The sequence below is a fragment of the Zea mays genome, chromosome 10, assembly GCF_902167145.1.
Source record: "Zea mays cultivar B73 chromosome 10, Zm-B73-REFERENCE-NAM-5.0, whole genome shotgun sequence".
In the NCBI taxonomy this organism is placed as follows: Eukaryota; Viridiplantae; Streptophyta; class Magnoliopsida; order Poales; family Poaceae; genus Zea; species Zea mays.
The window spans coordinates 86,498,615-86,511,020 of record NC_050105.1 but is presented as its reverse complement, the minus strand read 5'-3'; the positions used below and the strand labels follow the sequence as shown (position 1 = coordinate 86,511,020).

The following is a 12,406-nucleotide window of genomic DNA, read 5'->3' as shown; positions in this document are numbered from 1 at the left end:
CATGTAGTTCTAGATCAGACTTAGGGATGGTGGCAATGGCATTGGATACTTTCTACCAGTTCAGCGACAAAATGTCTGATGCCTCTGCTATGTCGAAGGCCTGATCGAGCAAGCAAATTTTGTGATCTGCTTCTAACACCTTGTCATACACAACACCAACCTTGTGATCCATGTCTTTCATCTAGTAAACTGAACATGGCATGTAACTGAAACGGCATATGGCGTGTAAACTGAACGTGTAACTGAATTTGCTTGTAAACTGAAACTGCACTTGTTGCATGCCTGTTTCCAAAATTGCACAGGCACTGAATTTCTGAATGACTGTGTCCAGAAAACTAAACATGTGCGGCTATGTCCATAAAACTGAAACCGAAACTGAATTGGTCAAATAAATTATCTTTGCCCATTAGATAGTAACTAGCATGTAGTGTAGTGGTTTGTCTTGGTTTACTAGCACTTTATTAGATGGTGGTCCAATTCCCATGTATGTTGCTTTATTCTTTTCTTTTTTTTGCATCTTTTAAAAATTGCGGCACAGTCACACCAATGTTTGTGCCTTTAAACAATGGATTAAAAGTTTTTATTTTTTAATCTATTTTTGTTATTATTGATTTTTTTTATTATTCTCTAAGTACCGACTAGATTTTATTAAAAACATGTGAAACAAAGTACATTATACCTCACATTTTCTCACGAATAAGGAAAAGTTAGCCTAATTGGCTTACCATTATAATAATAGAGTTTGGTGCTTATACTTATCTATTTATGTATGAAAACTAGTATTCTTTTGTGAGTAGCACGCTACAGAATTCCAGATTTAAAAACACAAATCTTCCAGGGGCTAAGCTACCCCACAACCCCACACCACGCCCATCTTTCTTGCATCAACGCCACCACCCAATCCAACCGTCTGGACCGCTGGACGCCACTGCCCCGCCCCTCCTCGGCGCCGCCGCTCCTACGCTACCCCACGACCCCACACCACGCCCATCTTCCTCGCCTCAACTCCGCCACCCAATCCAACCACCTAGACCGCTGGACGCCACCGCCCCGCCCCTCCTCGGCGCCGCCGCTCCATCCAACTGCCTCAACGCCACCATCCATCCAACCTCCTCGGTGTCTCCTCCTCACTACGTGGTCGTGATCAAGATGCCCCCTGGAAGGATGGATAGAGAAAGGACACGCAAAGACCTTGGTGGTAAGTGACTTCAAGTTCTTCTCTCATTTACTGCTTTGCTATCCTTTGCTATCGTTGCCCAGCACACGGCGCCGATGCCGTCGCCTAGCACGGGCCACCGCTGCCGTTGCCCAGCACGGGTCGTCGCTGCAGAGAGTGATATCTTTTATCCTTGCAAACACATGTGTATTTTTTGCAGCAGAGAGGTTTGAGGTGCTCAGATCGGGTCCCCTATTCTCATTTTGTAGATGGATTCTATAGGTTATCTATCACAGTGGTAAATAGAGATGCATAATTTAGTTATATGCTTATTTTTCTGCAAAAATTGTTGACAATGGTGAATGAACACAAGTAACAAGATTATTTTGATCACATGCCGCTAAGGCCTTTGGCACTGCCATACACCATAGGCTGGGATTATCTATCTCGAATATCCTGCAAGGATCCATTTTTCATTTGTCCAAATTGTCAAGTTATCCATGTATGCACCGTGATGTGGGTCAGCCACTGTTACAAATACATTTTTCCTTGGATTGAACTATCACCAGCATTGTTTCTAAATACGATAGATTTCATGTCATGGTGATGTTGTAGTTGGTGGTAAGCTCAGTGGCGGGACCCCATGGCACCTTAAATTGGTGACAGCCAGATGCCAAGGGACTGCATCTTTATGTTTTGTAGTGACTCAAACTGATAGTAGTTCTATCACCAAGGGACTTCCATATTGATTTAGCCTAAATGAGTCAGGAAGTATGTTTCTATATTAGGATATCTTTTGCTGTTTCCAAACTTCTATTGTTAGGCTTGCATATTAGGCTTGGTTGTTGGCTCATTTAATAAGACTACAAGAGACATGGCAGTGTTGTTTAAGAAAGGAAGAAGTCCCTTCTCCCACACCTTTACAGGTGAACACTCATATTTTGTCTATTTAATGTATGTTCAGAGGTGCCAATTACTGAGTATGAAAAGGAGAGGGCTTTAAATGTGATGAGGAACAACAAAATGTTGAGTAGCCTTGGTATAACTGGATTAACATCAGTTATTCGATCAAGTAGTACAAGGAAGAACTCTATCGCTCGTGAAGACTTTGATCCATTGTATGAACCTGATCATAGTGAGAACAATGATCATCATGTGGCTGATCAGGTACTTAGATTTCTTATTGTACCCCTTTGGTGTTATTACTGATTTGTGCTCAATGTGCAATAAGATAAATTTGGGTTTAATTCTTTTATTATGCCTACGAGGCCATGCAGGATGAACCTTTCTACATTGAAAGAAGGAACACCAACATGTCTATTGGTTTTGGAGGAACAAAAGGATCCAAGAGAGTGGTAGCACCTAATGTAGAAGACCAAGTTGGTAGAGTAACTATCCTTAGTTGAGAAAGATATACATGGTTCGACTGTAAATACAGATGAGCACACATTGATTTCTGCCAATTTTCCTGCACACCATGATGACGAGATTAAGATGTGTGATGAAGGCAAGAAAAAGTGATCCATTCTAAAACAAATATGTTCTACAAATTTGCATTAAACTGATTATAATCTACATTAATTTTGTGAAAATGTTCATTATTTTCAGGTCAAATAGATGTCATGACAGATAAATGGATAAGGGGAAAAAGTATGGGCAGACAATTGGAAAGGATAAGTCAAGGCTTAAACACTAAGATCCCATTGGTCATCACTGAAGGGAATAGACATCCTGAGGTTCCTATGCAAGCTGCAATGCTTGCATCAGAAGGAGGAATTGTAATTAGGCAACATATGCCGATCCTAACACATTGGAAGGAATACAAGAATGACAAATCCTATTTGGAAGACTTCGTCGGTAGAATTGGTGTAAGTAAATAGTCTTTCTTCCTAAACATCAAATGAATATGGTGGTAGGGCCTATGTCATATATTGCCAATTTATTAGTATATAGTTAGCAGGTGCACTTTGTCTCATAAATTGCTAAAAGAACTATGGCAGAAAGAATTACATATGTTTCTCTCTTCCAAATGACACCTTACCTTATAAATTGTTCTATCTAATTTCATTAGACACTATGAATCTCTCTATTCTAATATGCATGTTTTTTACTAGGGTCAATTTGCCATAGACACCAAAAACAAAGATGTCAAATATGCATGTGCTGATTTGATGAGGTGTAATCAGCGACAAATGAGTTATAAGCTCAAGAAGGCTTACTTTAATGGTGTGGCAGCTGACAAAGTGAGAACAACATCACCGTTGAGCACTATGATAGATGAGCAATGGATGCAACTAGTGAATATGTGGTCTACCCCAAAGCACAAGGTATAGAATTACTAGTTGCAATTTGTGTTTTCTACTATTGTCAACATGACATTAGACATAAACTATCTTATGCTTTGAGCTATTTCCACTTGTGGTTTGTACTTAAATCAAAAGATTTTGATTTTGATTATAATACCCACTTTAGAGGATAAATTGTTGGATACTATTGTTTTCTCAAAAAAATACTGGTTTTCTCAAGCATGTAGGAGTGGTATGTGTCTTTAAGTTAAAAAGAGAAAACTGGTCTGAAACACACACAAAATAAATAATATAAACACTTTTTTAGTTGCTGTTTGAACACAAGGGTGTATCCTTTACAACTGTTTGGGTCATTTTCATGACTCACTTATTAGCTTAACCTCCATATGCGAAGCTAAAAAGAAAGCAAGTTTGGACTGCTCTAGTGTAGACTTAAAATTCCAAGGCATATGAGGTTAGAAACGTGTGTGGTGCCATTGTTTCTTGAGCTACATTTTTTGTTCAAATGAATATGCAGGAACATACCTTGTTGTGCTGTTCAAAGGAACACGCAGTAACATACCTAGTATTCCAACAAAACATACCTTCTTCAAAGGAACAAGCTGGAACATAATTTAATCTATGTTTCTAGTTTTACAAGATAATAGTTTTATAGGACAAATGTGTGAACAACAAAGTGATTCGTGGAAAAGTTCGGTTCCAGCAAAAGACAGGATCTCGGAGTTACATTGCACATATGCATGCCGTGGTAATATACATATACAATATGTGTTCAATTGTTCCTCACCTATCCCTTATGTTTGAAGCTTACATTTGGAAATTGTTTGCATGTATTTTAGAAACAAGCCAAATATGGAGATGCACCACCAAGTGCGATTGATCTTTTTAAAGAGTGCCATTGTAGTAGGAAAACTGGTTTTGTTGAGCCTGTAAAGGAAGCAATTGTAAGTTATGCTCCATTTTTAACTGCAATTTTATTTATTGATTTCAAACTGAATAATTGTTTGGCATTGAAAGCAATTTTGGCCAAATACCTATATTGTTTAGTACCATTCATAAATCAGAGTAGATGTGCAATGTCTGATGTTCTTCATCGTTAAGTAATAAACAACCAGACCTATTTAGTTTCTGTAGTGTTTATCCTATGTCATAAATCCTAGTACTGGTTGTGTTATATTATCAGTTAGTTAATACTTTCAGTTCTACTCTATGTGGTATGAAATTCTCAGTTGTGAATATCATGGCCAATTTATGTGAGTGAAAAGGTTTTTTATAAACATTATGATTAATAATTTAGTTGTACACTAGCAGAGTCTCAAATGTGATTGATTACACGCCTTAGGCAAAAGTTATTGAATGGGTGTATGAAGATGCCCAAGGTGATTAATAACTTGTGGTGTTTAGCTTTAGTAATATACGTGCAGAACTATCCATTTTATTGAGTGTTTAGCTTATTCTTGTCATTATATTTCACTTGTGCACCTTGCGCTGACTGTGTTGTGGTTGAGGAATTTTCCCCAATGTAACATGTTCTTATCCAAGTGAATACTATGAAGGAGCTAGTACTATAGAAACCGAACATAAATGTGACTAGTTTATTGAATGCTTGTTTTGGTTTCATTTTATCCATACCACTTGTCTTATTTTTAAACCTTCCCATTCACAGGACACAATGGAAGCACTTGTGGTTGAGCCTGGAGTAGAAGGGAAAGAATCTAAGACCCCTACAGAAGCAGTTGCTCAAGTGCTGTCTTCATCAAAAATTCTTCATAATATTGGTCTTGTACCCGCCACAAAGAAAAGTTGCAATGGTGATGATCCTACACGTGTGGCAGAACTCGAGGCTAAACTTGAATCAGAGAAGCAAAACTCATTAGCAGTTAGAGCTCAGTTAGATGCCCTAAAGAAGAAGGTAGAAGAATCAGAAGAAGCAAGGGCTAAGGAGTTAGAAAAGATTAATGATCTGCAAAAAGGAGCAGATGAGACCAATGCTGTCCTTCGTCGTCTCTTTAGCCTCAATAAGTAGTTGGTCGATTGTGCCCTGATTTGGCTGTCCTATTTGTACTGTGCTTTGCACTCTACTTGATGCTGGTGATAAAACATGATGATAGTTTTAATTTTGATATGTCCTTTTGGTACTGTCCTTAGGACACTACTAGATGCTGGTGTGATGAAACATGATGACAATTTTGAAAATTTTGAATGATTTGGTTGTTGATAAATGATATCTATGATAATATGTTGCTAAGTATATGTGTTGATTGTTGATTGGTGTTTAATTACAATGGATTTTGCTTATGGTACATTGTGAAACAAAATGTCTGGGTTCTACTGCAACCCAGCGCTTCCAGCAGCTATGTTTCTACGCCTGTGTTCTATGCTCTTACTGCAGGTTTAAAAATAAAAAAGCAAAAAAATGGTATAACAAATCGGCTGTATGATTTCTGGGCTGCAGTACTAGATTAAAAAAGGCAAAAAATTATGGTGAAAGAAATTGACTTGATGGCTAAATATTTTGTGACAAACAAAATTGTCATAAGTAAATATGCCACGTAAGATCCCAATCCTGCCATGTTTAATTTATGATGAACAAAATTGTCATGCGCATGTTTAATTTATGATGTTTTCTATCCAACGTGGAGGCATGTTGTGGCGTTTTTTTGGAGATTGTTAGTGACGAAAATAGCGTGTCACAAAACTATGACGACAAATAATATGTCACTAAATTTATGACAAATAAACATGAAACGTCACAGATCATGCAATGCCACGCATGATAGGTGACGAAGTAATTATCGTCATGGAGACATCATAAATTTCAAAAAATGACATAAATTCAAGGTTTGGTGACATAAAGAGAACGTCGCAGAAGGTCACAAGTGTTGTACTGTAAAATCGAAGTTCGGTTAAAGAGTTATGATTTTCTGAAGATTTAGGTGTTAGGCATAAAACAATTTAAGTGCATGATTTTAACCATATGTTTTATAACAAAATAAAGTTACTATATGATAAACAATATTAATATGAACTTAATGTCACTGGAATGGATTAATTTGGGTTTAAAACAAAGAAGTTATGCCTTTATGAAGGTTTAGGATTTAATTTCTATATTAAAAATCCATTTTTCTGGTTTATTTTATTAAACCTGAGTTCTATTTGGACTTCGGGTATAAATTCTAGAGAGGACTGGGTCTAAAGTGTAAAACCTAGGACTCTTTTGTAATATTCTTACAACACTTGTGGACAGCGGTTTGAATTGCAAGTTTTCTGGGGTCTCTTTAATAAAAGGGCACCGACGAAGGGGTATATTAGATTCTGAGCCGTTGGATTTAAGATCTATGGTTACGGTTAATATCGCGAATAGGTATGCTTTCTAGGCCAAAGGATCTGCGATCAACGACAGATATCGTGAATGTGTCCCCTGCCATACGATCGTCGATCGATGGTGACGATTTCCCCCAACTAAAGAGTTATTTTCCTTCTAATCTAGGTCGTTGATTTAAACCCATCGGTTCGCATTAGAAAGAGGGATCCAATCTGATCTGTTCAACACTAGATTGAAGGTCAGGGGATCTTCTCCCCCCCCCCGAGCTGACCGGACGTGGCGGTGCCCTCCATCCACGCGGCGGAGGCATCGCCGGCGTGCGGTAATCCCGGTCCCCGGTGCTCCAAACTTACAATGGACCAGTGCCACGTGGGTAGGGCTTTAACGTGAACACGTGGAAGGGGTTCTGACCGGCACTTGAGATCATGGAGCAGTCGGCCCACGGTGTCTAGCGACACAACGGAGGAGATTCAGCTCCGACGAGCAATCCCCCGGTGTGGCCATGAACTTCTTCCTGGGTCCCAGGCGGAACTCCCTGACCCGACATCAAGTCCTCGACGACGGTGAATGAGTGTATCATCGATGGTGGCTCATCTTGCTCTCTTTCTCTTGCTCGCCGGTGGCTCTCACGACGATGGTGGGGTGCATGGCTCAAGAGCACACACGAGATGGGCGAGAGAATCGGGACCCATAGTTTTTATACCCCAGTCTGGGTTCGTAACAACCCCCATCCGGCATCGCATAAGGCGCGAGCGACGGTCACTGGCATGGGCGGAGTTTGTTGCAAGGTGCAAAGGAGGGGGTTGACCGTCCGGTCCCATGCGTTAGCGACAGCTACTGCGTGGCTGTGACACCGTGAAGCAGGCCCGCATGGCAGACAACGCGTGTGCTGGCGCGATGGAAGACTCGGGACTGAAAGTCGCCTAGAGGGGGGTGAATAGGGCGAATCTGAAATTTATAAACTTAAGCACAACTACAAGTCGGGTTGGCGTTAGAAATATAAACGAGTTCGAGAGAGAGGGCACAAAACAAATCGTGAGCAAATAAAGAATGAGACACGATGATTTGTTTTACCGAGGTTTGGTTCTTTCAAACCTACTCCCCGTTGAGGTGGTCACAAAGACCGGGTCTCTTTCAACCCTTTCCCTCTCTCAAACGGTCACTTAGACCGAGTGAGCTTCTCTTCTCAATCAAACGGAACACAAAGTTCCCGCAAGGACCACCACACAATTGGTGTCTCTTGCCTTGGTTACAATTGAGTTTTATCACAAGAAGAATGAGAAAGAAAAGAAGCGATCCAAGCGCAAGAGCTCAAATGAACACAAATGTCGCTCTCTCTAGTCACTATTTGATTTGGAGTGATTCCGGACTTGGGAGAGGAGTTGATCTCTTTGGAGTGTCTAGAATTGAATGTTATAGCTCTTGTAATGTGTTGAAGGTGGGAAACTTGGATGCCATTGAATGTGGGGTGGTTGGGGTATTTATAGCCCCAACCACCAAAAATGGTCGTTGGAAGACTGTTGTCGCATGGCGCACCGGACAGTCCGGTGCGCCACCGGACACTGTCCGGTGCGCCAGCCACGTCAGCCAGCCGTTGGGGTTCGACCGATGGAGCTCTGACTTGTGGGGCCTCTGGGCTGTCCGGTGCGCCAACTGCGCGTGCTCTGTCCTCTGCGCGCTCAGGCGCGCATTAAATGCGTTGCAGTCGACCATTGCGCGCGAAGTAGCCGTTGCTCCACTGGCACACCGGACAGTCCGGTGTGACACCGGACACTGTCCGGTGCTTCACCGGACAGTCCGGTGAATTATAGCGGAGTGCCCTCTAATTTTCCCGAAGGTAGCGAGTTCAGCTTCGAGTGCCCTGGTGCACTGGACACTGTCCGGTGGCACACCGGACAGTCCGGTGCGCCAGACCAGGGTGCCATTTGGGATGTCTTTAGCTCTCTTTCTTTGAACCCTTCTTTGATCTTTTTATTGGTTTGTTGTGAACCTTTGGCACCTGTAAAACTTATAGACTAGAGCAAACTAGTTAGTCCAATTATTTGTGTTGGACAATTCAACCACCAAAATCAATTAGGAAAAAGGTGTAAGCCTAATTCCCTTTCAATCTCCCCCTTTTTGGTGATTGATGCCAACACAAACCAAAGCAAGTATAGAAGTGCATAATTGAACTAGTTTGCATAATTGTAAGTGCAAAGGTTGCTTAGAATTGAACCAATATAAATTCTCATAAGATATGCATGGATTGTTTCTTTATATTCTTAACATTTTGGACCATGCTTGCACCACATGTTTTGTTTTTGCAAATTCTTTTGTAAATTCTTTTCAAAGTTCTTTTGCAAATAGTCAAAGGTAAATGAATAAGATTTTGAGAAGCATTTTCAAGATTTTGAAATTTTCTCCCCCTGTTTCAAGAGCTTTTCCTTTGACTAAACAAAACTCCCCCTCAATAAGGTCCTCCTCTTAGTGTTCAAGAGGGTTTTTAAGATACCAATTTTGAAAATACTACTTTCTCCCCCTTTGAATAAGATATCAATTGAAAAAAAAATCATCATTTCAAGAACCTTTTCTTATCTCAAATTTTGGAAATTGGTGGTGGTGCGGTCCTTTTGCTTTGGGCTAATACTTTCTCCCCCTTTGGCATGAATCGCCAAAAACGGATACTTGAGTGAAATATAAGCCCTTCTATAACTACCTTCTCCCCCTTTGACAAACAAAATATGAGTGAAGATTATACCAAAGATGGAGAGTGGCTCGAAGCGACGGCGAAGGATGAGTAATTTGATGGAGTGGAGTGGAAGCCTTTGTCTTCGCCGAAGACTCCAATTCCCTTTCAATCTATGACTTGGTTTGAAATACACTTGAAGACACATTAGTCATAGCATATAAAAGAGACATGATCAAAGGTATATTAATGAGCTATGTGTGCAAAACATCAAAAGAAATTCCGAGAATCAAGAATATTTAGCTCATGCCTAAGTTTGTTAAAAGTTTGTTCATCAAGTGGCTTGGTAAAGATATCGGCTAATTGTTCTTTAGTGTTGATATAAGCAATCTCGATATCTCCCTTTTGTTGGTGGTCCCTTAGAAAATGATACCGAATGGCTATGTGTTTAGTGAGGCTATGCTCAACGGGATTATCCGCCATGCGGATTGCACTCTCATTATCACATAGAAAAGGAACTTTGGTTAATTTGTAACCATAGTCCCTAAGGGTTTGCCTCATCCAAAGCAATTGCGCGCAACAATGGCCTGCGGCAATATACTCGGCTTCGGCGGTAGAAAGAGCGACGGAATTTTGCTTCTTTGAAGCCCAAGACACCAAGGATCTTCCCAAGAACTGGCAAGTCCCCGATGTGCTCTTTCTATTAATTTTACACCCCGCCCAATCGACATCTGAATAACCAATTAAATCAAATGAGGATCCCCGAGGGTACCAAAGCCCAAACTTAGGAGTATAAACTAAATATCTCAAGATTTGTTTTACGGCCGTAAGGTGAGCTTCCTTAGGGTCGGCTTGGAATCTTGCACACATGCATACGGAAAGCATAATGTCCGGTCGAGATGCACATAAATAGAGTAAAGAGCCTATCATTGACCGGTATTCCTTTTGATATACGGATTTACCTCCCATGTCAAGGTCGAGATGCCCATTGGTTCCCATGGGTGTCTTGATGGGCTTGGCATCCTTCATCCCAAACTTGTTGAGAATGTCTTGAATATACTTCATTTGGCTAATGAAGGTGCCCTCTTGGAGTTGCTTTACTTGAAATCCCAAGAAGTATTTCAACTCCCCCATCATAGACATCTCGAACTTCTTTGTCATGATCCTACTAAATTCTTCACATGTAGATTTGTTAGTAGACCCAAATATAATATCATCAACATAAATTTGGCATACAAACAAATCATTGTCAAGAGTTTTAGTAAATAAAGTAGGATCGGCCTTTCCGACTTTGAAGCCATTAGTGATAAGAAAATCTCTTAGGAATTCATACCATGCTCTTGGGGCTTGCTTGAGCCCATAGAGCGCCTTAGAGAGTTTATACACATGGTTAGGATACTCACTGTCTTCAAAGCCGGGAGGTTGCTCAACATAGACCTCTTCCTTGATTGGTCCGTTGAGGAAGGCACTTTTCACATCCATTTGATAAAGCTTGAAGCCATGGTAAGTAGCATATGCAAGTAAAATGTGAATTGATTCTAGCCTAGCTACGGGTGCATAGGTTTCACCGAAATCCAAACCTTCGACTTGTGAATACCCCTTGGCCACAAGTCGAGCTTTGTTCCTTGTCACCACACCATGCTCGTCTTGCTTGTTGCGGAAGACCCACTTGGTTCCTACAACATTTTGATTAGGACGTGGAACTAAATGCCATACCTCGTTCCTAATGAAGTTGTTGAGCTCCTCTTGCATCGCCACCACCCAATTCGAATCTTGAAGTGCTTCCTCTACCCTATGTGGCTCAATAAAGGAAACAAAATAGTAATGTTCACAAAAATGAGCAACACGAGATCGAGTAGTTACCCCCTTTTGAATGTCTCCGAGGATGGTGTTCACGGGTGAAAGGGAAATGTGCCCTTGGGCCATTTCTAAGTATTTTGGTGATTGAGTGCCAACACAAGTGGACTTATGTTAATCTATGCAAAGTGATGGACAAAGTGCAAATCAAGTAAAAAAGGTATGTTTCTAAGACTTAGTACATTGTTTTGGAGACTAATGTATTGTGTCTAAGTGCTAGAAACAGGAGAAGTCAAGTTGGAAAAGAGATGGCTTCGTTCAGCCAAAGACAGCTCGGTCTGGGTGCACCGGACTGTCCGGTGGTGCACCGGACAGTGTCCGGTGCGCCAGGCCGGCGTCTGTCAACTGGCTGCTCTCGGGAAGCAATTAATAGCGTACGACTATAAATCACCGGACTGTCCGGTGGTGCACCGGACTGTCCGGTGAGCCAACAGTCGGTCGGGCCAACGGTCGGCCGCATAATCCGCGCGCGACGCGTGGCAAGAGCCAACGGTCAGAAGGGACACCAGACTGTCCGGTGTGCACCGGACAGTGTCCAGTGCGCCAACGGCTCCAAAGCGCCAACGATCAGCTTCGCCAAAGAAGGAAAGAAATCTGCACCGGACAGTGTCCGGTGGTGCACCGGACTGTCCGGTGCGCTAGGCGACAGAAGGCAAGAATTGCCTTCCTGGAATGCTCTCAACGGCTCCTAGCTGCCTTGGGGCTATAAAAGAGACCCCTAGGCGCATGGAGGAGTACACCAAGCATCCTTTGAGCATTGTTGATCACTCACACTTCATTCTTGCGCACTTGTTCGACATTCTTAGTGATTTGAGCTCCGTTCTAGTGAGAACCTTGAGATATTGTGTTGAGCTCAAGTCTTGGTCTTTTGTGTGCGTATTTGCTGTGGTTTTGAGTGCGTCGCTTCCCTCCCTTACTCTAGTGCTTCATTTTGATTCTTATTGTAAGGGTGAGAGACTCCAAGTTGTGGAGATTCCTCACCAACGGGAAAGAGCAAAGTAAAGAAGATCACCGTGGTATTCAAGTTGATCATTGGATCACTTGAGAGGAGTTGAGTGCAACTCTCGTCCGTTGGGACGCCACAACGTGGAGTAGGC

General features: G+C 41.6%; 1 pseudogene; it reads left to right on the top strand.

Moving 5' to 3' along the window:
- Nucleotides 1–923: 923 nt before the first annotated feature.
- On the top strand, nucleotides 924–5,579 carry LOC103641338 (uncharacterized; annotated as a pseudogene).
- The last annotated feature ends 6,827 nt before the right edge of the window (nucleotides 5,580–12,406 follow it).